Genomic DNA, 22758 nt, shown 5'->3' with positions numbered 1-22758 from the left:
TAAAGTTATTGTGAATCTTAAAGTTTAAAGTAAAAATAAAAGGGATTTAAAGACAAGGGAAAAGAAAGATTGATTTGCAAAAGCAATTAATAGTTTAAATAGTTAGAAGGGTTATTGGTTTGGAAGTATGTTTTAAAAAAATTAGAAGAGTATGTCAGAGAAGGAGCAAGTATGTTAGCATCAGGCAGAGATAGGGAGATATGGTGTGAGGGGAAGAGATGGGATGAGAGAAGGAAGAAAGAGGAAATTGGCTTGTTGGAAATAGGGGACATAAGGGGGCAAGATCCTAGTAAACTTGCCATTTACCAGGAAAAAGAAGATATCCCATGAGGTTGGGGCCTGTCTTTGACTGGCAGATTGAATCTTGGGGGACTTGACACTCTACAAAGGTTAGCTGTGAGAAGTGGAGGTAGGGAAGCTTGGTGGAGTTAGAAGGGCTGTCACATGGAGTGCACCTTGTCAGGTTAGATTGCCAATTTTTAACATACAGCAGCTCCTTGTTGATTAAAACATTAATTGCTTAACAAAACAGACAAACAAATTACACAGAACACACATAGACTGCACAGTCAAAACATTTAATACAGACCAGGGGCTATCTGGAAAAAAGAGTCCTGAGGGAAGTTGTTGGCTCCAGTCTTTCCTCTCATAATCCAACCAGAGCCTTTTTTTTTTTTTAGCCAGATGGTATCTTAAAAAAAGACAACCAGATTTATACTCTGGAATGCTCAGAGTGTGCCAACTGGCACACAGATGTGTTTTAGATACCCAGGTAGGGTCCCCTGCATCCAGAAGACCCTACTCTCAGAATTTATGCCCATCAGCATTTCATAATTCTGGGAATCCAGATGCTAGCATACAGAACAGAGCAGGTCTTAAGACTTAACCAGATGATACCCCAAAAGGTATCCAGCCAGACTTACGCTCCTGAGGCCGAAATGAGGGTGTTTACCATCAGGCTGTTGTGGCAGGAAATTGCTTTCCCGGAGGCTCTGGAAAAAAAAATCCAGGGGGGGGCCAGCCTCTCCAGGCCAAGAATTCAGATCTGCAGCCACCCTGAGGCCCAAGGCAGAGACCTCAAAATCTCATCTCTAATCTTGCTCATTTTCTAATATCTCACTGGGGAGCTCCAGAATATAATGCCAGAGAAAGTGAGCAAGATAGAGATTAGAGAACAATTAATAGTTTATTAAATGGAGAGATATACTGGGACCAATGGATCCATGGTTTGGTTCCAGGGCTGAATGAGACTATCGTCTCAAAGAATCCAGCATGAATGTCAGATATAAGATTCTTTTATAGGATTACAAGAACAATGACATAATGAGGGAGGTATCTGGATGGGGATGACCTAATTGGGGGAGGCACCTAGGATGACATAATGGGAGGTACTGGAGAGGTTCCTGATATTCTAATGATATCCAAAATGAATAAAGACCTTTATTCCATCAAACATTAAGAGGGAATGGTTACAACCTGAGGCAGAGTAACTGAATAGGACAATTAGGGAAACTGGGTCAGGACATTAAAGGGAACTATGGCACAACAGCATGATCATGGGGGACTATATGGAAAGAAATGGGATTTTCAACAGTCAAACAATTCTCCCTTAAGTATGCAGGGAAAACAATTACTGCCAGCTGCCCCTGGAGAAGTTTCTATTGTTTCTTAAAGGAAGACAAATTCACTTCAGGGGAAGAAAAGAAGGCAAATAAATTCTTAAAGGATTGTTAAAAAAAAAAAAAAAAAAAAAAAAAAGGCCTGTATATGTGCCCCTTGCAGGGGCTTCAAATGGCTTAAGTTTTTTTGTTTTTTGTTTTTTTAACATTTGTACTAATTGGGTAAAAGCCTTTCCTTTTAAGGCTCTAGGGTTTTTGATGGGAGAGATCATACTCGCTGACAAGGATTCTACTCATTGCATCTACTCCTTTGGGGAAACATAAACAAGAATTTGGGGAAAACATTCTTTGGTATTTATCCTAGGAAAAGCTGTTTGGACAAGAGGCATTTATGATAGTCTTGTCTTCCCCCCCAGCCTTCTTCTGGGTGGGATTTCTGATTACTGTTACTGTCCCTAGTAACCTTCAAATAAACTCCACTTTTATTTATTCTTTCTCTTTTGCTCATATTTAGTCCTTATATTTTTAATACGTCTGTGAGAGTTGCTTCTTCCAGACTCCAAGGAGTGAAATTCCAATACCTTGGTCAACCTGAAAACCCGAAGTCACCTGAGATCTGATTCTGATGTTCAGCAGTGGACACTGATTCTTGCTCATTGTTTTAAGCAGCAATAGCCTGTCACCCACTTATGCACTTACTCATTATGATACGGGTCTAGTGGTAGAGAATTGATGTGAGAATCCCCTCTGGTTGGAGGTGCAGGTCCAACATGAAAGAATTCATGAACCCAACAAGTCTGAATGGCAAAAGGGATTTTTATTGACACTGAGAAGCCAGCTTTGCTACGAAAACGGACTCCTTGGCGGCTAGAGGTCCTGTCAGACAAACAACAAAGGGTGTCACTGAGAAGAGAATGTTTTCACAGCAGGCAAGAGTCTTGGTAGGCAGCTGTGCCAAGAAGAGAGGTCTCTTGGCAAAGCATAATTCTACTTTGAACTTCTGCTGAGATTTGGGGTTTTTAATTGTCTTTTTATAAGAAATCCAAGACTGGGGTTTCTATTGTCAATGCCCTCAGGCCTAGATTTCCAATTGAAAAGAGAATACTTGGGAGTTTCAAGCCACTCAATAACTGGGAGTTTGAGCTACTGGGAGTGGTTCTGGGCTAATATTAATGAAACCACTTAATTGCCCTGAAGGGTGGGTCTCTGTCAGAGGAGAGCTTCAGAGTTCACACAAAAGTCAAGGGGGACACAATTTGCATGAATTATAGTAGTTCAAGATTTAGCTAAAGCTTCCACTGATGTGTGAGTATATGTGTGTGTGTGTGTGTGTGTGTGTGTGTGTGTGTGTGAGGGGTGGGTTGGTTCTAAATGGTAGAGGGTGGATTATAGTTAATACCGAAGAGGAAGCAGCCTGAAGGCCTAGGTCACAAAGATGCCCAGTGTAAGATATATATTTTAGATAGATAGATAGATATAGATATATATATTTTGGAGTGAGAAATCTTCAAACGGATGAAAAAGAGGGGGGGCTGAATGAGATTGATTGGATGAAGCTTTCTCAGTATTGAGACTAAGTCACATTGTTATGCCACAGTTGCCTTTAAATATCCTGACCCAGTTTCCCTAATTGTCCTATTCAGTTACTCTGCCTCAGGCTATAACCCTTCCCTCTTAATGTTTGATAGAATAAAGGTCTTATATCTTAGACCTTAGGCTATATTCATTCCCTCTTAATGTTTGATGGGATAAAGGTCTTTATCCATTTTAGACATCATTAGAATATCAGGAGCCTCTCCAGTATCTCCTTCCATTATGTCAACCTAGGTGCCTGCCTCCATTTTGTCATCCTCATCCTAGGTTCCTCCCCCTGTTAGGTCATCCCCATCCAGGTACCTCCCCCATTATGTCATCGGTCTTGTTTCTCTATAAAAGAATCTTGATTCTGACATTCATTGCTGGATTCTTGGATACATCCTGCAGGTATCTTTATACCTGATGATGTCTCTGATTAGTTAATTTAGGAAAGGGGTCTAGCATACATTCCACCAGTTAGGAAATAGAGGAGTAAAAGGTCAGGAGGAGAACAGATTCAGTTTCTCCTTCCTTCCTTCTGCTCTTCTTAGTGATACTAGCTTAGGTAACTTCCTCTTCTCTTGCATATTAAATTCAAATCTTCTGCTTAGTTTTCAAGACTGGAAATTAATTTCCTTCCCTTGCCCCATATGTCACCATTGCACTACTACACTAACACACTAACCACATCTGAAATGACAGGAAGGCAAATTTCACATCCAATATAAGGCAACACTTCCTAACTATTAGAGCTACCAAAACATGTAATGGACTTCCCTGAAAAAAAGAGTGAATTCCCTATTACTGTAATTGTCTGGATGGCCATTTACCAGAGACAGACAGATTTTTATGCTTAATTAACCCTCTGAAGTCCCTTACAATTTTACAATGCTATTTTTATAATTCTATAGCTTTTAGAAATCTCCCACCTTCTCTGTTAATTATGCCTAATAAGATCCTCTTCAATCTTTTCCTTAATTATATGATCTACTTATTCATCCTGCTTGAATTGGCATTTATTCCTTAATAACCAATTTTTAAATTGGGATCCAGGTTTTTCTCTTTAATTTTCTCATTAAGGTAAAGCTTTTGTTAAAAGTCAGTCTCTGAAGGACATGACTGATTGATAAAATTGCTCTTAGCCATCAAGAAACATACTTTTGAATCTTCGGTGGGACATTACCGAAGTAGGAAAACTTCTTTTAACCTAACTTCTATTTAGAGTATAAACAGTATCAACAGAATCCCAGGCCAGTTTCCACCCTGGGGAAAAAAAATGTCCTTTGAAGAAATGATTCCCTATAGTATCTACTATGGTTTTGTATAGATAGTGCTCAGAACATACAATATGGAACATGGAGAAGCACCTGTGGGGTTAGGTAATATGCAAGGAAGAACAATTGAAACTGATATTGGAAAGCTACAGATATTTCTGCTGATTATGCCTAGATCCATTCTTCATTCATCTCATGGTACATAGTCTTCTTTGAATTCATTTTATCTAGACTTTAATCATATGGTCCTTTGTCTCAGACAACTATCTAACTTAGAATTAGAAATATCCAATCTTCTTTCTGTTTTACCATGCAAATTAATTGTCTTCATTATGATATGTAGTCCAATAGTAAGTTTCAAAAGCCTTAAGCCACCTGAAATTATTATTTTACTATTATATTAATAACAATTTTTAAATTGGGATCTAGGTTTTTCTCTTCAATTTTCTCATTAAGGCCTCTTGTTAAAAAGTCAGTCTCTGAAGAACATGACTGATTGATGGATTACTCTTAGCCATTAAAGGAACATGCTTTTGAATCATGGGTAGGACAACCTAACTTTATGTTTTAATATTTAGAATATAAACAGAATCCAGTCTAGGCTAGTTCCTACCCTGGAGAAAGACATGTTTAGGATGATCCAGGTTACCCTAGTGAATTAGAATGAAAGCAAAAACTAACCAGAGTGGTCTGTAGGAGACAGAGTCACCTGTTCAGATTTCTATAAGCATCAAGTCTTATAATCAAGCCATGTTCTCAGAAGGAAGACCTGAAGATTTTTAGTGTGTCACCAATCTGGATTGAGTTTCACATGTTAAGGTAGGGATTTAAGATGACTGAGAACCTCCCTTTGTGATTTTGGTTATAGAGAGAAAACACTGATTTGATTATCAGCTAATCTAATTAATAAATTTATTACTACTCCAAAACTGTCTCCTCAGGGTTTTTTATTCCTCATACACCCTAAATATATCATTAATTGGCAGCTGAATCTATGTTTTTTCATCATGGGATGGGGAAAGGTAAAAGACGGAAGAAAAAAAGGAAAAAGAGTTATATACTAGCTTTATTATATATTTAAAAGGAATAGGAAGTTGTATATAATAAATTTGTAGTTTCATAAACAACTATCTGTTTTTCTGTTCTACATTATGGGAATAATAAATTCAGAATTAAATAAATAAATAACTCTATCACTTCATACTTACAAAGCATTTGTAGAGAACTTCATGTTTCTTATCTACCAGGTAAATTTTTCACTTAGAAAAAAGTGCCTCCCACCTACCCACCTAACAGTGTAACTGGCACAATAAGCCCTTACAAGCTTCCAGCAGATTCCAGTGGGACTCTTGACTCTTTCCAGGTATCTAGTTTCATGTGTACATATTGAAGCATATGACTTTTACATACCCCAACTTGCCTACTCAGGCTATTTATACTTCTCTCAAAATAGACCACATACTGCTGTTTCCCAAATGATTCTACTAGTGACTTCAACCTGGATTTCATGCTTTGACAACCTCATTTCTATCATCATATTGTTGACATTTCTGTCAGCATATTGTTGTCTTTATAATGGATTACTTCCAATGGCCAGAAAACATGCTGAAGCTATTGTTAGGAGCTAAAGAAAATTCATAGGTTGTGAGGTTAATGACTAAATGCTATAATTTAGGGTAGAAAGACAAGCAGCCAAATGTTTAAATTTACCAAAGCCAATTGCAGAAAATGGATAAACTATATTAAGTTTTGGAATGATTATAGAAGGATAAGAATTGGAAAGATTGTAGAAGTATAATAAAAGCATGCAAAAGGTAACAAATGTCTATTAAATTTGATATAATGGATAGAGGTAAGAAAAAGCCAGGACATTGACTGAACTTTCTCCACTCAGAAAAAAAAGTGAAATCAAGCCTCTGAACAGATCTTGGAGCAAAAGAACATAAAAAGAGATGGAATGAAAGCAATTGATGCATCTCTTGATCAATGGAACAAGTTACCCCAGGGATAACAGTGCAATCCTATTTGAGAGCCCATATCGAAAATTAGGGTTTACAACCTCCATGTTGGATAGTTTGGATAGTTTGGAAGGACTTCAGGAAAAGCACCTCTCACTTGGGTAAAAGGGGAATGCAACCCAGCACAGATAGTATCCAGGTAAGCCAGCTGGAAGCTTTTAGCCATAGCACAGTTCAGCAACTAAAAACTCTTAGTCCTGGTTCAACAGGATAATGGCATAGCATGCCAGTGGTAGAGCTTGTAGTCCCAGGCAAATTACTAGTCCTAGAAACATGGCAGAAATGGGCACAATGAGGCCAGTGAACAAGTCATCAAGTACCTAAAGCCCCAGCACTCAAAGCCGGTGACCCTGCCTGTATCTCCTAGCATAAGAAGTCCCAAATAGCCACACACAAAAAAATGAGCAAAAAAAAACCGACAAAAATCTTGACCATAGAAAACTACTGTGATAACAGGGAAGATCAAAACATCAACTCAGAGAAGGAAAAAAAATGAGTATATATGAAACCTTAAAATGGGATGTGAATTGGATTCAAGTCCAAAAAGCCTCCTTGGAAGAACTCAAAAAGAATTTTAGAAGTAAATAAGGGAGGTAGAAGAAATAATAAGAAAAGGAATGCAAAGTGTGCAGGAGAATCAACAGTTTGAAAAAGGAAGGATAAAAACTGACTAAAGAAAACAATTCTGATCAGTGAACTGGACATGCAATTGAAAAAGCTAGAACAAGAACAAATTAAAAATCTCTAAATATCATTAGAAATTCTGAAAATCAAAGGAGAGATTAATAAAAGTGAAAGTAAGAAATCTATTGAATTAATCAATAAAACTAAGAACTGGTATGTTGATTGACTACTGTTTATTAGAAAAATAACTTCAAGAAAGTTGCAGGATATAAAATAAGCCCACATAAATCATCACCATTTCCATATATTACTAATGAAGCCCAGCAGCAAGAGCTAAAATAAGAGATCTCATTTAAATTAAATTAACTGTAGACAATATAAACTATTTGGGAGCCCACCTGCCAAGACAAACCCAGAAATTATATGAATAAAATTACAAAACACTTTTTTTACACAAATAAATTCAAATTTAAAGAATTGTGAAAAATATTAATTGCTCATGGATAGGTCAAGTTAATATAATAAAAATGACAATTCTACCTAAATTAATTTACTTATTCAGTATTGTGCCAGTCAAATTACTGATATAGTGACATAACTAGTGAACTAATCTAGTCATTCCTGTGCATACCCTTTGATCCAGCAATACCACTACTAGTGGAACTGTATCCCAAAGAGCTCATAAAAAAGGAGAAAGGTTCCACATGTGCAAAAATGTTTGTAGCTACTTTTTTTTTTGTAGTGGCAAGGAACTGGAATTTGAGTGGATGTCCCTTCAGTTGAGGAATGGCTGAATAAGCTGTGGTATATGAGTATAATGAATATTAGTGTATATGAGTGTAATTAATATTATTGTTCTAAAAGAAATGATGAGCACACTGATTTCAGAAAAATCTGGAAAAAGCTAGTGCTGGGGGAAGTGAGTAGAACCAGGAGAAAATCATATGTAGTAATAGCAAGATTGTGCAGTGATCAATTTTGCTAGATCTTGCTCTTCTCAGAAATACAATGATCTAAGACAATTCCAAAAGATTCATGCTATTCACATCTAGAGAAAGAACAATGGACTCTGAATACAGATCAACATGTACTGTTTTCTCTTTTTTTTGTTGATTTTTCTTCTCCTTTGTTGGTTTCTCCTTTTTTCCTGATTCTTCTTTCATAACATGACGAATATTATGTTTAATATAACTGTACATGTATAACCAACCTTATATCAAATTGCTTGCCATCTTGGGGAGGGAGAAGAGAAAGAAGGTGGGATAAAAAAATAATGTAAATCAAAATCACATAACAGTAAATGTTGAAAGCTACCTTTACATGTAGTTGAAAAAAATAAAATACTATTAAAAGGAAGGAAAACCCATAATACTGGAGTAGAAGGGATAAACCAATTGGGAGCTAAGTTCTGTGCTTGAAAAGGCTATACAGTCCCTGTATTTTGACTACCTATAATGTTGTTGTTCAGTCATCTCAATCCCTTTGTAACACCATTTGGGATTTTCTTGGCAAAGATACTGGAGTGGTTTACCATTTTCTTTTCCAAATAATTCATTGAAGAAACTGAAGCAAATAGGGTTAAGTGACTTGCCCAGGATCACACAGTTAATACAGTGTCTGAGGTCAAATTTGAACTCAGGTCTTCCTGACTTGAGGTCCAATACATCAAAGTGTACTACCTAGCTATTATATGATGATTATTCTAGAACAGTGGCTCTAGAACCTTTCTTGGCCAGCACAGCATTTTTCTTAGCTATGATTCAGATAGAGTCTGAAGACTCATGTATATGCATGGGATTGAAAATTTAAGTCTACTGTAACTAGTTGAAACTCAGTACGTTAGCATGCCTTGAGAATTTCTGCTCTAGAATGATTAACTATTTTGTTGTTTGTTTGTTTTGTAAAGACCATATTAACTAAATTGACAGTTTGTCAAATTTTGTGGTAAATTGGATAAAGAGGCACTCTAGGAGTCAGGAAGACCTAGATTTAGAACCTCGTCTTTGATAAGTACTAGTCTGGTGGCATGACTGAGCAAATCCATTAGCCTCTAAATGCCTTAAGCAAATCTTATTCTGGACTTACCTGCGAACTAAATGCAGAACTGAATTATAGAGGGAATTTTTTCCTCAGAAAGTTCCTTATATAAACAAGCACTGGTCTAGTTCATTTTCTAAGTTATCATATATTTGAATATAACCCTGTTCAATTATAGTCTGTATTGATAAATTCAAACTATTATTATATTATTATATTGTTCAATAGATCTTATAATCTTGAGAGTTTTCTTTATCAAGATCTGAATATAATTTTTTCAAAGTGGTTTGTGGTTCTGCTTTAATTTAATTCCATATGTCTCCTTTTCAAAAAATACATTTTGCATTTGAAAGAATATATCTTATATCCTGTCATCTTATTCTCATTGCTTTTTATATAATGATTTTATTTATAATAAGGAATGCCTGGATTCATTCTTAATTTTTATCATTCTGCCTCCAATTTCTTCCTGTTCTAATCCATTTCACATAGTACCATAAGGTTAATCTTTCTATAATATCACTTTCAGTATGCTTCTCCCTTGATGAATACATCTAAAATAAATCTCCATTGACACGGGGAGCTGGAGAGTACGGTGGAAAGACAAATTGACAATTATTTTTAAAAATAAACATTTAATGACCAACAAGATGATTTCAGAAAGGCCTGGAGAGACTTACACGAACTGATGCTGAGTGAAATGAGCAGGACCAGGAGATCATTATATACTTCAACAACAATACTATATGATGACCAGTTCTGATGGACCTGGCCATCCTCAGCAACGAGATCAACCAAATCATTTCCAATGGAGCAGTAATGAACTGAACCAGCTACGCCCAGAGAAAGAACTCTGGGTGATTACTAAAAACCATTACATTGAATTCCCAATCCCTATATTTATGCCCACCTGCGTTTTTGATTTCCTTCACAAGCTAATTGTACAATAATTCAGAGTCTGATTCTTTTTGTACAGCAAAATAACGGTTTTGTCATGTATACTTATTGTGTATCTAATTTATATTTTAATATATTTAACATCTACTGGTCATCCTGCCATCTGGGGGAGAGGGGTGGGGTAAGAGGTGAAAAATTGGAACAAGAGGTTTGGTAATTGTTAATGCTGTAAAGTTACCCATGCATATAATCTGTAAATAAAAGGCTATAAATAAAATAAAATAAAATAAACATTTAATATAAAAAAATAAATCTTCCCTAATCACTAAATAAAGTCCAAGTCCTTTATCTTGGCTTTCAAAGCTGTTGGTAATGTAGATATAAACATACTTTGTTAACCTTCTCTTTCAATATTCCCTAATTTAAGCTCTTTTCTCCCTATAGGCTGTTCTGTTCACTATCCCAAAAAACACTTTATTCATTTCTGTTTGCTTGCCTTTCCTAATGTTCTTCTCTTTCTTGAAAACCTCCCTAACCTCCTTTCTACCTTTCAAAACCCTCTTCATACAGTTCAAGTCTCACTTCTTTCAGGAAGGTTGAATTTCCTGAATTCCAATATACTGCTCAGTTAGTACTTAATTTTCATGTGTATAAGTCTTATTTGTCTAACTAGATTATAAGGCATCAAGGTACTCTAAATTTTTGTTTAGATGATTCTCAGGAAGATTTTGTATTATGAAAGAGTAGTTGATTTTGTCTTGATCACTTTAATTTTTTTTTTTTTTTTTTTTTTATGGTGTCAGTAAGGACTAAGATTTTTTTCCCCTTTGATTTTGTTCTTTTCTTCTATTTCAAATATGCCCTTTGTATTAAATAAATAAAAGACTTTTCAATGCCCTCACAAACACATCACTGCTAATATGGATCTTTTCTATAATTTAAAAAATGTAATCCAGCTAATTACATCATCTTTGTTCTCTTTAGTACAATCTCTGTTTTCTTCTGTAAACACATCAGGTAATCTGATATTTGGTTCTAAGCATTATGGTTCCATTATTCTTGATTGAGAAAGAAAAAAGTAAATTTTTTTCCATTTTTTTCCCCATTTTTTATTCTGTTTATGGTCCTCTTCACATTTTCATCCTCTAGGCCTCAGGATCACAACTTTGTTAAATATCTTGCTAACTTTTCTTTAGACTGGTTTTATCTTACATTGTTCCTTTCTATTTTATCTATTTTATTTTTATTTTATGCCCAATTATCCTCATTCATAAAATTTTACAGATGGATTTATATTCTAACTCAGCATTAGCATTGTCTTTGGCAATCATCATTCTTCATTTGGCAAATAATCCAAATGTTGAGATATATACTTGTAAAACCTAAACCATAGAAGGATAAAGAAAAAAAAAAAAAAACCACTGAACAATATCACTAGTAATTGTTGAGTCAAATATTGTAACTAAAATTCTGTTTAATAGACTTTAAATAATCCAAAAATTGTTTTCTGTTCAGAAAGGATCTATATCAGGAATTCAAGGATGATTGGACATTTTATTGTTCAGTTGTCTCAATCAGGTGTTACTTTTTGTGATGCCATTTGGGGTTTTTTGGCAAAAGATACTACAGTGCTTTATTATGTCCTTCAGTAGTTTATTTTACAGATAAAGAAACTAAGGTTAACAGGGTTAAGTGACTTTCCAGGAGTCAGACAACTAGTAACTCTCTGATGTTAGATTTGAACTTCAGTCTTCCTGACTTCAGGTCCAATGCTCTATTTACTGCAATAGCTTTAGGTAAGTTTCTGTATACCAATTAAATACAGAAAAAAAGAGTAGCATTTTTATGTAGAAATAAGAAAATAGAGGAGAAAATAATAGAAATGGAAATGTTATTCAAAAATTACTATAAAATGCATAAGAAATCTAGGACTCACTTTACTATGGCATACTCAAAACATATATAAAAAATAAGACTTCAATAATAAGAATCATATTCAGTGTTTGTGGCTAGATCATTCCAACTAGCCTTAAACATTTTTTAGTTGTGTACCTTTCCAAATCACTTCCCTCTTTTTGCCCCAATTCCTCATCTATGAAATGAATTGGTGAAAGAAATGTCAAATCACTCCAGTATCTTTACCAAGAAAATTCCAAATAAGATCATGAAGAGTCAGACAATACTGAAATGACTGAACAACAAACAACACAAAGTTCAATGTTATGTAAAATGACTGACTACCTCAATTAAAAATTTATTGCTGTTCAAAATTATTAATACTTTAAAAAAAAAAAGAGCTAGAAAAGATAACAAAATTCATTAGGAAAAACAAAAGATCTAGAATATCAAAGAACATTATGAAAAAAGTAAGAATGAAGGAAAAATAACACTTCTCAGTCTTCAATTTATGTTATAAAACTATAATCATGAAAAGTATTTGTTAATATTTTGGCTAAGAGACAGAAAAGTAAAGAAGGATCTGAAATGAGGGAATAGTGCAGATTTGATAAACTTAAAACATAGATTACTTGGGAAACAACTCCCTATTTAACTAGAACTTCTAGAAAATTGGAAGGCAATTGGCCGAAATTATATTTAGACTAACATCATGTGCTGTATGTTATAACAGGTTCAAAATGGTTATGTGACTCAAATGTCAAGGATTATATAATTATAAAAAAAAAAAATAGAAGAAAACTAATTCAATTACCTTCCATACCTATGGTTAGAGAAAGAAATTTTATTCAAATAAAGGATAAGAATGATTTTTTTTTGAATTCTGAATTTTTTTTATATAAAAAAATCAGTGCTACCCTGATAGGAAGGGGTACTGGCCATTGGGAGAGGGAGAATTTTGCAACAGGTATATTTCTTAAAGGCTTGGTTTTCAAGATCCAAAATAATAGCAATAATAAAAATATAAGATCAAAAGTTATACCACAATGGATAAATTGTTAAAAACATGAATAAATAGTTCTTCAAAGACTACAAATTATTTATAACCATAGGAAATGTTGTCTGTGTGGCAGAGTGGATAGGGAACTAAAATCAAAATCATGATTACTTATGTTTAAGTCCCACTTTTAATATATGTTGACTATGTCACCCTAGACAAGTCACTCAGCCTCTCAATCATCTAGACCATAACCAGATTAAAATGTAATTAGGAAATGTTTAACAAAATGAATAAAAATACAACAAAATATAGAATATTAATTTGTGTCTTTTTAAGTCAATATGCAGGCAGCAGGAATAAGTTTTTATTTGATTTTGACACCATTGCTGTAAGCAGTTTTCTAAAACTACATTAAGTTGAAGAAAAAACACCAATCTGAATTAATATAAGTAATTTTTGTATTTGGGGTTTATCTTATAATGAAATTATAGTTCCAGTCTATATTCTATTTCTATGAAATGTAGTTTCTTCCTTTTTTAAATAGCTTTTTATTGAGAAAACATATGCATAAATAATTTTTCAACATTGACCCTTGTAAAATCTTCTGTTCCAACTTTTCCCCTCCTTCTTTCCACACTCTCCCCTAGATGGCAGTTAGTCCCATACATGTTAAATATGTTAAAGTTTATGTTAAATACAATATATGTATACATATTTATACAATTGTCTTGCTATACAAAAAAAAAATCAGATTTAGAAAAAAGGTAAAAATAACCTGGGAAGAAAAACAAAAATAAAAGCAAACAATAACAGAAAGAGTCAGGGGCATAGTTCCAGATTGCTCTCTAGAATAGTTGGATTCGTTCACAACTCCACCAACAATGCATCAATGTCCCAATTTTCCTGCACTAGATGCTTACTTTTAGACTGCCCTCTCAGTTAGGTAACCCTTAGAAGTGCTTGGGGTCAAGAAGTAATTGTCTCTTGTAGTCCTTCCTTCCTTCCTTCCTTCCTTCCTTCCTTCCTTCCTTCCTTCCTTCCTTCCTTCCTTCCTTATGTAATGCCAGAGAAACTGAGACAAGGTAGAGAGATTAGAGAGTATCTAATAATTTATTTGAAAGGGAACAATTTACTGGTGTAATGCCAGAGAAACTGAACAAGATAGAGATTAGAGAGTATTTAATAATATATTAAATGAGAGAGATTTACTGGGACCAAATGGATGCATGGTTTGGTCCCAGGGCTGAATGAGACTATCATCTCCAAGAATCCGAATGTCGGATACAAAGATTCTTTTATAGGGTAACAAGAAAGATGACATAATGAGAGAGGAACCTGGGATGAGGATGACATAATGAGGGGAGGCACCTAGGATGACATAATGGAGGGAGGTAGGAGATGGGGAGAGGCTCCTGATATTCTAATGATGTCTAAGACATAAAACCTTTATCCTAATCAAACATTAAGAGGGAATGATTATAGCCTGAGGCAGAGTAATTGAGATAGAACAATTAAGGAAACTGAGTCAAGACATTAAAAGATAACTGTGGCATAACACTTCCTTCCTTCCTTCCTTTCCAACTTCCTTCCTTCCTTCCTTCCTTCCTTCCTTCCTTCCTTCCTTTCCTTTTTTCTTTTCTCCTTCCTTCCTTGCTTTACTCCCTCCCTTCCTTCCTTCTTTACTTCCTTTCTTCCTCCCTTTCTTCTTTCCTTCCTCTCTCTGTCTCTCTCTCTTTCCTTTCTTTCTTTCTCCCTCCTTTTTCTTTCTTTTTTGGTTTCTTTCTATAGTACTTTTCCCCAATTACATATAAAGATAGTTTTCACCATTCATTTTTATAAGATTTTGAATTTCAATTTTTTTCTTTCTCCTTCCCTCCCTTCCCCCTCTCCAAGATGACAGGGAATTTCATATACATTATACATGTGTAATTATGTAAACATATTTCCACATCAGTAATATTATTAAAAAAAAGAAGAAAAGGAAAAAGCCACCAAAAAATAGAAGAAAATGGTATGCTTCAAACTGCATTCAGCTTCCATAGTTCTTTCTCTAGATGTGGATATCAGTTTCCAACATAAGTCTTTGGAATTATCTTGGATCATTGCATTGCTGAGAAAGAGCTAAGTCTATCATAATTGACCATCACATAATCTTGCTGTTACTGAGTACAGTGTTCTCCTTGTTCTGCTCACTTCACTCAGCATCAGTGCCTATAAATCATTGCAGGTTTTGCTGAAATCTGCCTGCTCATCATTTTTTAGCACAATAGTTTCCCATTATATTCATATACCACAACTTGTTCAGTCATTCTCTAATTAATGGACATTTCTCCAGTTTCCAATTTTTTTACCACTCCAAAAAAGAGCTGCTACCAATATTTTTGTAGGTTCTTTCCTCATTTTTTTATGCTCTCTTGCCATAAAAATTGCTTCCTGTCTTTCTGCTTTCTATATAATCTTGGTTGCAATGGTTTTGTTATACAAAACTTTTAAATTTAATGTTACCAAAATTATCCATTTTGTATTTCATGATGTTAAAAATATGCTGCAAAGATTTAAAAAAAAAAGAATTCAGGAGGATGAAGTAAGTTGGTTTATTTATGACTCTTATAAGAAACAGGCAATGATACCCTTTGATCCAGCAGTGTTACTACTGGGATTATATCCCAAAAGAGATTATAAAGAAGGGAAAGGGACCTGTATGTGCACGAATGTTTGTGGCAGCCCTTTTTGTAGTGGCTAAAAACTGGAAACTGAATGGATGTCCATCAGTTGGAGAATGGCTGAATAAATTGTGGTATATGAATATTATAGAATATTACTGTTCTGTAAGAAATGACCAACAGGATAATTTCAGAAAGGCCTGGAGAGACTTACACGAACTGATGCTGAGTGAAATGAGCAGGACCAGGAGATCATTATATACTTCAACAACAATACTATATGATGACCAGTTCTGATGGACCAGGCCATCCTCAGCAACGAGATCAACCAAATCATTTCCAATGGAGCAGTAATGAACTGAACCAGCTATGCCCAGAAAAAGAACTCTGGGAGATGACTAAAAACCATTACATTGAATTCCCCAATCCCTATATTTATGCACACCTGCATTTTTGATTTCCTTCACAAGCTAATTGTACAATATTTCAGAGTCTGATTCTTTTTGTACAGCAAAATAACGTTTTGGTCATGTATACTTATTGTGTATCTAATTTATATTTTAATATATTTAACATCTACTGGTCATCCTGCCATCTAGGGGAGGGGGTGGGGAGGTAAGAGGTGAAAAATTGGAACAAGAGGTTTGGCAATTGTTAATGCTGTAAAGTTACCCATGCATATATCCTGTAAATAAAAGGCTATTAAATAAAAAAATTTAAAAAAAAAAAAAAAAAAAAAAAGAAACAGGCAATGTACCTAGAGACAATGCCTGGGTGGATAGACATGATTCCTCCCTCTTCGGTTGTTTGGGAATGATGGAATTAACAGGTTTCTTGGTCCTTCCATTGCATATTCCTCCTAGACATATTCCCCCTCCTTCATCATACATACAACCTAAGTTCAAAAATGGTGGGAAATTCCTTCTTTGGGGAGAAGTTAATATTAATTAACTCATTAAGCATATACACTCAGTGCTTGCAATTATCTTTATCCCACTTCTTCTTTTGAAGTGATTTTTATCAGTTATTATTATATTATTATTATTATTATCAATGGCTCAATATCTTGTTTTGTACAACTAACTTGATCTTGGGATGTGGCCTCTCTCTAAGTCCTTGTCCCTATCTGGAAATACAACTCTATAGATTGCTCTCTGTTTCTTTTTTGGTCCTAAATTCCTCCCTTCTCCAAAGATCTGATAGGTAAATTATCCCTTGCTCTCCTAATTTGCTTATAGCATCACCCCTCATGTCTAAGTCATGTATCCATTTTGACATTAACTAGGTATATCATGTGAGGTGTTGGATTATTCCTAGTTTCTGCCATACTATTTTTCAATTTTCCCAGCAGTTTTTTGTCAAATAGTTCTTATCCCAAAAGCTGGATTCTTTGGGTTTATCAACAGTAGATTACTATAATCATTTAATATGATCTTGTGTACCTAATCAGTGATTCACAACTCTTTCTTAGGCAGTACCAAATAGTTCTATGATTGTTACTTTATAATATAGTTTGAGATGAGATACAGCCAGACCATCTTCCTTTGCACTTTTTTCATTAATTCCCTTGACTTTTTATTCTTCCATATGAATTTTGTTATTATTTTTTCTATTCTAAAAAAATCATTTTTTGTTAGCTTAATTGGCATGGCATTGAATAAATGAATTAATTTAAGTAGAATTGTCATTTTTATTATATTAGTTCAACCTACTCATGGGCAACTATTATTTTTCCAATTCTTTAGATATGATTTTATTTGTGTAAAAAGTGTTTCGTGATTGTCCATATAGTTGCTGGGTTTGTCTTGACAAATAGACTTACAAATATTTTATTTTATCTACAGTTATTTTAATTAGAAATTCTTTTTCTATCTTTTCTTGCTGAACTTTATTGGTAATGTATAGAAAAAGTGGTAATTTATATTGTTTTATTTTATATCGTGTAATTTCACCAAAGTTACTAATTCAAGTAGTTTTTAGCTAATTCTCTAAGTATATTATCACATCATTTGCAAGGAGTTATAGTTTTCTTCCTTGTTGTCTAATATAATTCCTTTTTCTTTTGTTGCCAAAATTAATATTTCTAGTACAATACTGAATAATCATGATAATAATGGGAATAACCCCTGATCTTATTGGTAAAGCTTAATCCCATTATAGATAAAACTTGGTGATGGTTTTATATAGATGCTGCCTATTTTAATGAAAACCCCTTGCTCTTTACTATTATTTTTACTAGGAATGGGTGCTGTATTTTGTTAAAAAGCCTTTTCTGTATCTTTTGAGATCATAATATGATTTCTGTTGGTTTTGTTATTGATATGGTCAATTATACTAATAGTTTTACTGATATTGAACCAGCCCTACATTTATGGTATAAATCCTACATGGTCATTGTTAAATTGCTGGGATCTCTTTGCTAATATTTAATTTAAACCTTTTGCATCAGTATTCATTAGGGAAATGGTCTATACTTTTCTTTATCTGTTTAGGTCTCCTGGTTTAGATATCAGCACCATATTTGTCTCATAAAAGGAATTTGGTGGAATTCCTTCTTTGCCTATTTTTCCAAGTAGTTTATATAGTATTAAAATAAAATGTTCTTTAAATGTTTAGTAGAAGTCAGTTATAAATCCATCTGTCCCTGGAGATTTTTTTCTTAGGGAGTTCATTAATGGCTTGTTCAACTTCTTGCTTGCTTTTTGTTTTTGCTGAGGCATTTAGGGTTGAGTTGCCAAGGGTCACACAGTTAGGGAGTATTAAGTGTCTGAGGCTGGATTTGAACTCAGGTCCCCTGACTTCAGGGCTAGTAATCTATCCACCACATCAATCTAGGTGGCAGTCAATTTCTCTTTCTAAAATAAAATACTTAAATAAAATGGGGTTAAGTATTTTATTTTCTCTCCTGTTAATCTGGGCAATTTATATCATTGTAAACATTCATCTATTTCATTTAGATAGTCATATTTATTGGCATACAATTGAGCAAAAATGACTCCTAATTATTGCTTTAACTTCCTCTTTATTTGTAGTGAATTCACTCTTCATTTTTCATACTGGTATTTGGTTTCCTTCTTTCTTTCTTTCTTTCTTTTTTTTTTTTAATTTAATAGCCTTTTATTTACAGGATATATACAAGGGTAACTTTACAGCATTAACAATTGCCAAACCTCTTGTTCCAATTTTTCACCTCTTACCCCCCCCACCCCCTCCCCTAGATGGCAGGATGACCAGTAGATGTTAAATATATTAAAATATAAATTAGATACACAATAAGTATACATGACCAAAACGTTATTTTGCTGTACAAAAAGAATCAGACTCTGAAATATTGTACAATTAGCTTGTGAAGGAAATCAAAAATGCAGGTGTGCATAAATATAGGGATTGGGAATTCAATGTAATGGTTTTTAGTCATCTCCCAGAGTTCTTTTTCTGGGCATAGCTAGTTCAGTTCATTACTGCTCCATTAGAAATGATATGGTTGATCTCTTCTTTCTTTTTTCTAATCAAATTAGCCACAGGTTTATCTGTAGGTTTTTTAGCTTTTTCATAAAGCTAATTCTTATTTTAATTATTAGTTTAATAGTTGTCTTATTTTCACTTTTATTAATCTCTCCTTTGATTTTCAGAATTTCTAATCTGGTATTTAATTAGAGATTTTTAATTTGTTCTTATTCTAGTTTTTTCAATTGCATGCCCACCACTTTATTCATGTAAACATTTTAGAGATATAAAATTTCCCCTAAGTACTACTTTGGCTGCAACCCATCAATTTTGGTATGTTAACTCATTATTATCATTCTCTTCGATGAAGTTATTGTTTCTATGATTTGTTGTTTGATCCACTCATTCTTTATGAGTAGAATATTTAATTTCCAATTACATTCTAATCTATCTTTCTACTGGCTTTTGTTACACATAATTTTTATTTCATCATGGTCTGAGAAAGATACTTTTTAATATTTCTGTCCTTCTGCATTTGATTGTGATGTTTTTCTTTTTGGTTGTGAAAACATTTTCTATAATTTAATTTAAAAAAATTTTTTTTAGAAAAACAGAGGAAGAAAAAAAAAAAGAAAAGAATGCCAAAAAAAAAAAAGAGAACACTGTCATGTGCCCCAGAAGAACATCAGGGATGATTCAAAATATATAACAACAAATTGTTGTTAAAGATAGCATATATATATATATATATATATATATATATATATTAGTTAAAGAAATTATATTCAAGAATGTCCATTTTTTCTTTACTTTCTTATACATTATTCTTTGGTTCTCTGCTGTGCACCTTATTTACTTTATTCTTTTTTTCCTCTTTCATTCCCCCCCCCCCCCCCCATGCCCAAGTAAGCTACAGTTAAGAAAAGATATATTTATGTATCCATATGTAGATATATACATACACACACACACACACACACACACACACACACACATGCACATATCTTTCTTATTCCTGGTGCCTCTTTAATTAGATTCTGCTCCATTACTTTCCTTGCTATTATTTAACCTCCCCCCCACCCAAGGACCCTTTCCTTGTCTTCTTCCCTCATTCTCTGCTTCCCCATGCACCCATTCCTCTCTCCCTGCAGCCTTATTTCTTTGTAGATTTTGGAGACTGCTATACCCTTCATGTTATATATGTAGTGCTGCCTACTGAATCCATTTCCAATGTGAGTAGGTTTTTGAAACCTTCCTCTTCCCTTTAATGCCTCTGGGTCTATTCTTCCTCTGTGTCTGATTACTATTTTTACCCTGAGTCTGCCAATTTTTCTTTTCAGATATCCTATGGTTGAACTGAGTCACAAACACATAATATACATTTTCCCATGTAAAAGAAAAAACATAAACAATTTGTCCATGTTTAAACAGTTTGTCTATGTTAAGTTCCTTAAAATTGACCTTTCATATTGATTCTTATATGTTAAATTTTCTGTTAAGTTTGGGTTTAGTTGATAGAAAGTTCTGAAAATCTGCAAGTTCATTGAAATGTTCATTTTTTTCTCATTCAAAACTATAGATAATGTTGCTGAATATATTTTTGGCCACAGGCCTAGTTCTTTTGATTGTCAGTAAATATGATTCCAGGATTTGCACTCTTTTATAGTTACTGCTGATAAGTCTTTTACAATTCTAATTGTAGCTCTAGTGTCTTTGAATTTTGTTGTTTCTTGCAAAATTTCTCTTTGATCTGGGGTTTTTGAAATGTGGCAATAATATTCCTGTGTATTTTCCACAAAGGATCTCTTTGAGATGGTGATTGATTGATTTTTTCTATTTCTACTTTCCCCTCATATTCTATCATTCTAGAATAATTTTCTTGGATTATTTCCTGCATGATTGTGTCAAGGTTCTCTTTTTGATCACGACTTTCTGGCAATCCAATTATTTTTATCTGTTCTACAGATCTGTCATTTTTCTTATAAGATGTTTCACGTTCTGTTCTATTTTCTCATTCATTATAATCTATTTTGTTATTTCTTGTTCCCTCATAGATTCACTGGCTTCCCCTTACCCATTTTAATTTTCAAGGAATTATTTTCATCTTTGAACTGTACCTCCTTTTCTAGTTGGTTAACTTTTTTTTCATAAGCTTCTTGTTTTTCTTGAATGGAAATTTATTTATTTATTTTTACTTTCCCTCAATGTCTCTTATTTGATTTTTAAATTTTTTTTGAGTTCTTCTATAAATTATTTCTGGGCAGGGAGTCATTTCACATTACTTTTAGAGGTAGTTTTGTTTTGTTTTTTTTACTAATGTATCCTCCTCTGGAAGATGAGCCCTAGTCTTCTCTTATTCTCATAATATGTTTCAATGGTGGGATTCTTTCTTCTTTGCCAATTCATTTTTAAAAATAAGGTTTAGTGTAAACACCTTTAATCATGAGGGTGAGATGGTTCACGCTTCCCTTCAGTTCACTTTGACCAAGAACCCCAAATCAAGAGCTCCACCCTCCAACAAGTGCCCACAGCCAGCAGTATCCTTGCCCCACTGCCTCTGCATTCACTGGATGGTTTCTTTACACCCAGGACTGTGTTTCAGCAGCACAGCTGGGCCTGGAGTTCTCAACCAGCCAAGGTTTACTCAGTCTTCCAGAACTCAGGTTGGGACTCCACAAACAGTCAAAGAGGTAAAAGTCCTTATGGAGCTGTAGCTCCAGCTATACCCGGCTAGCCAGAGGGGTCTCCATTTGATGTTTCTAAGGAGCTAGCCCAGAGATGTTTGCACTTCAGACAGATTAATTCCCATCCTAGGATCTTTCTTCAGATCTTCTCAAGTTATAACAGAAAGACCTTTGCCCTGCCCCAAGGCTTCGTGATTTTTCACCAATCTATGTTCACTCTGAGGGGCAAATTTATTTTATTTGTGGGAGAAATCAGGAGACCTTGAAATTTACCAACCTACTCTGGCATTTTCCCAGAATCTTCACTCCCTTGGTCAGTTTTTGTGTAGGTGCCATGTACCAATGAGAAAAAGATATGGTCCTTTCTATCCCTATTCAATTTTCTATCATATCTAACTTTTCTAAAATTCTATTCAACTACTTAACTTCTTTCTTGTTTATTTTGTGGTTAGATTTATCTAGTTCTGAGAGGAGGAAGCTGGTATCCCCCACTAACATAGTTTTGCTGTTTATTTCTTCCTGTAACTCATTTAATTTCTTAGTTTTATTTTACTTATTTATTTAATATTTTCCCCAGTTACATTCAAAACAATATACTTTTTTTTTTACATTTGTTTTTAATTTTTTTTTGAGTTCTAGAGTCTCTCTTTTATCCCCATCCACAAATGAAGTTATGTAAAACATTTCCATAAAAGTCAAGTTGTGGGGGAAAAACATAGATTTCCCATCCTAATGAAAATAAAAACTCTCAAGAAAATTAAGTAAAGAGACGGGGGAAGGGAGAAAGGAAGGGGAGAGAGAGAGAATGCTTCAATATATATATACTGATATTCAATATATATAGATATTTAATATATATCAATATATATCAGACAGAATCATTTTCTTCCCTGGATATCAATAGGATTTTTCATCATAAATCCTTCAGAGTACTCAACTCACTTAACTTCTCTTCTAAGAATCTGAATGCTATACCTGTTGGTGCATTTATGTTTATTATTGATACTACTTCACTATCTGTGGT

This window comes from Sarcophilus harrisii, chromosome 3 (genome assembly GCF_902635505.1).
Source record: "Sarcophilus harrisii chromosome 3, mSarHar1.11, whole genome shotgun sequence".
NCBI classification, from domain to species: domain Eukaryota; kingdom Metazoa; phylum Chordata; class Mammalia; order Dasyuromorphia; family Dasyuridae; genus Sarcophilus; species Sarcophilus harrisii.
Note: the sequence above shows the minus strand (reverse complement) of the source record.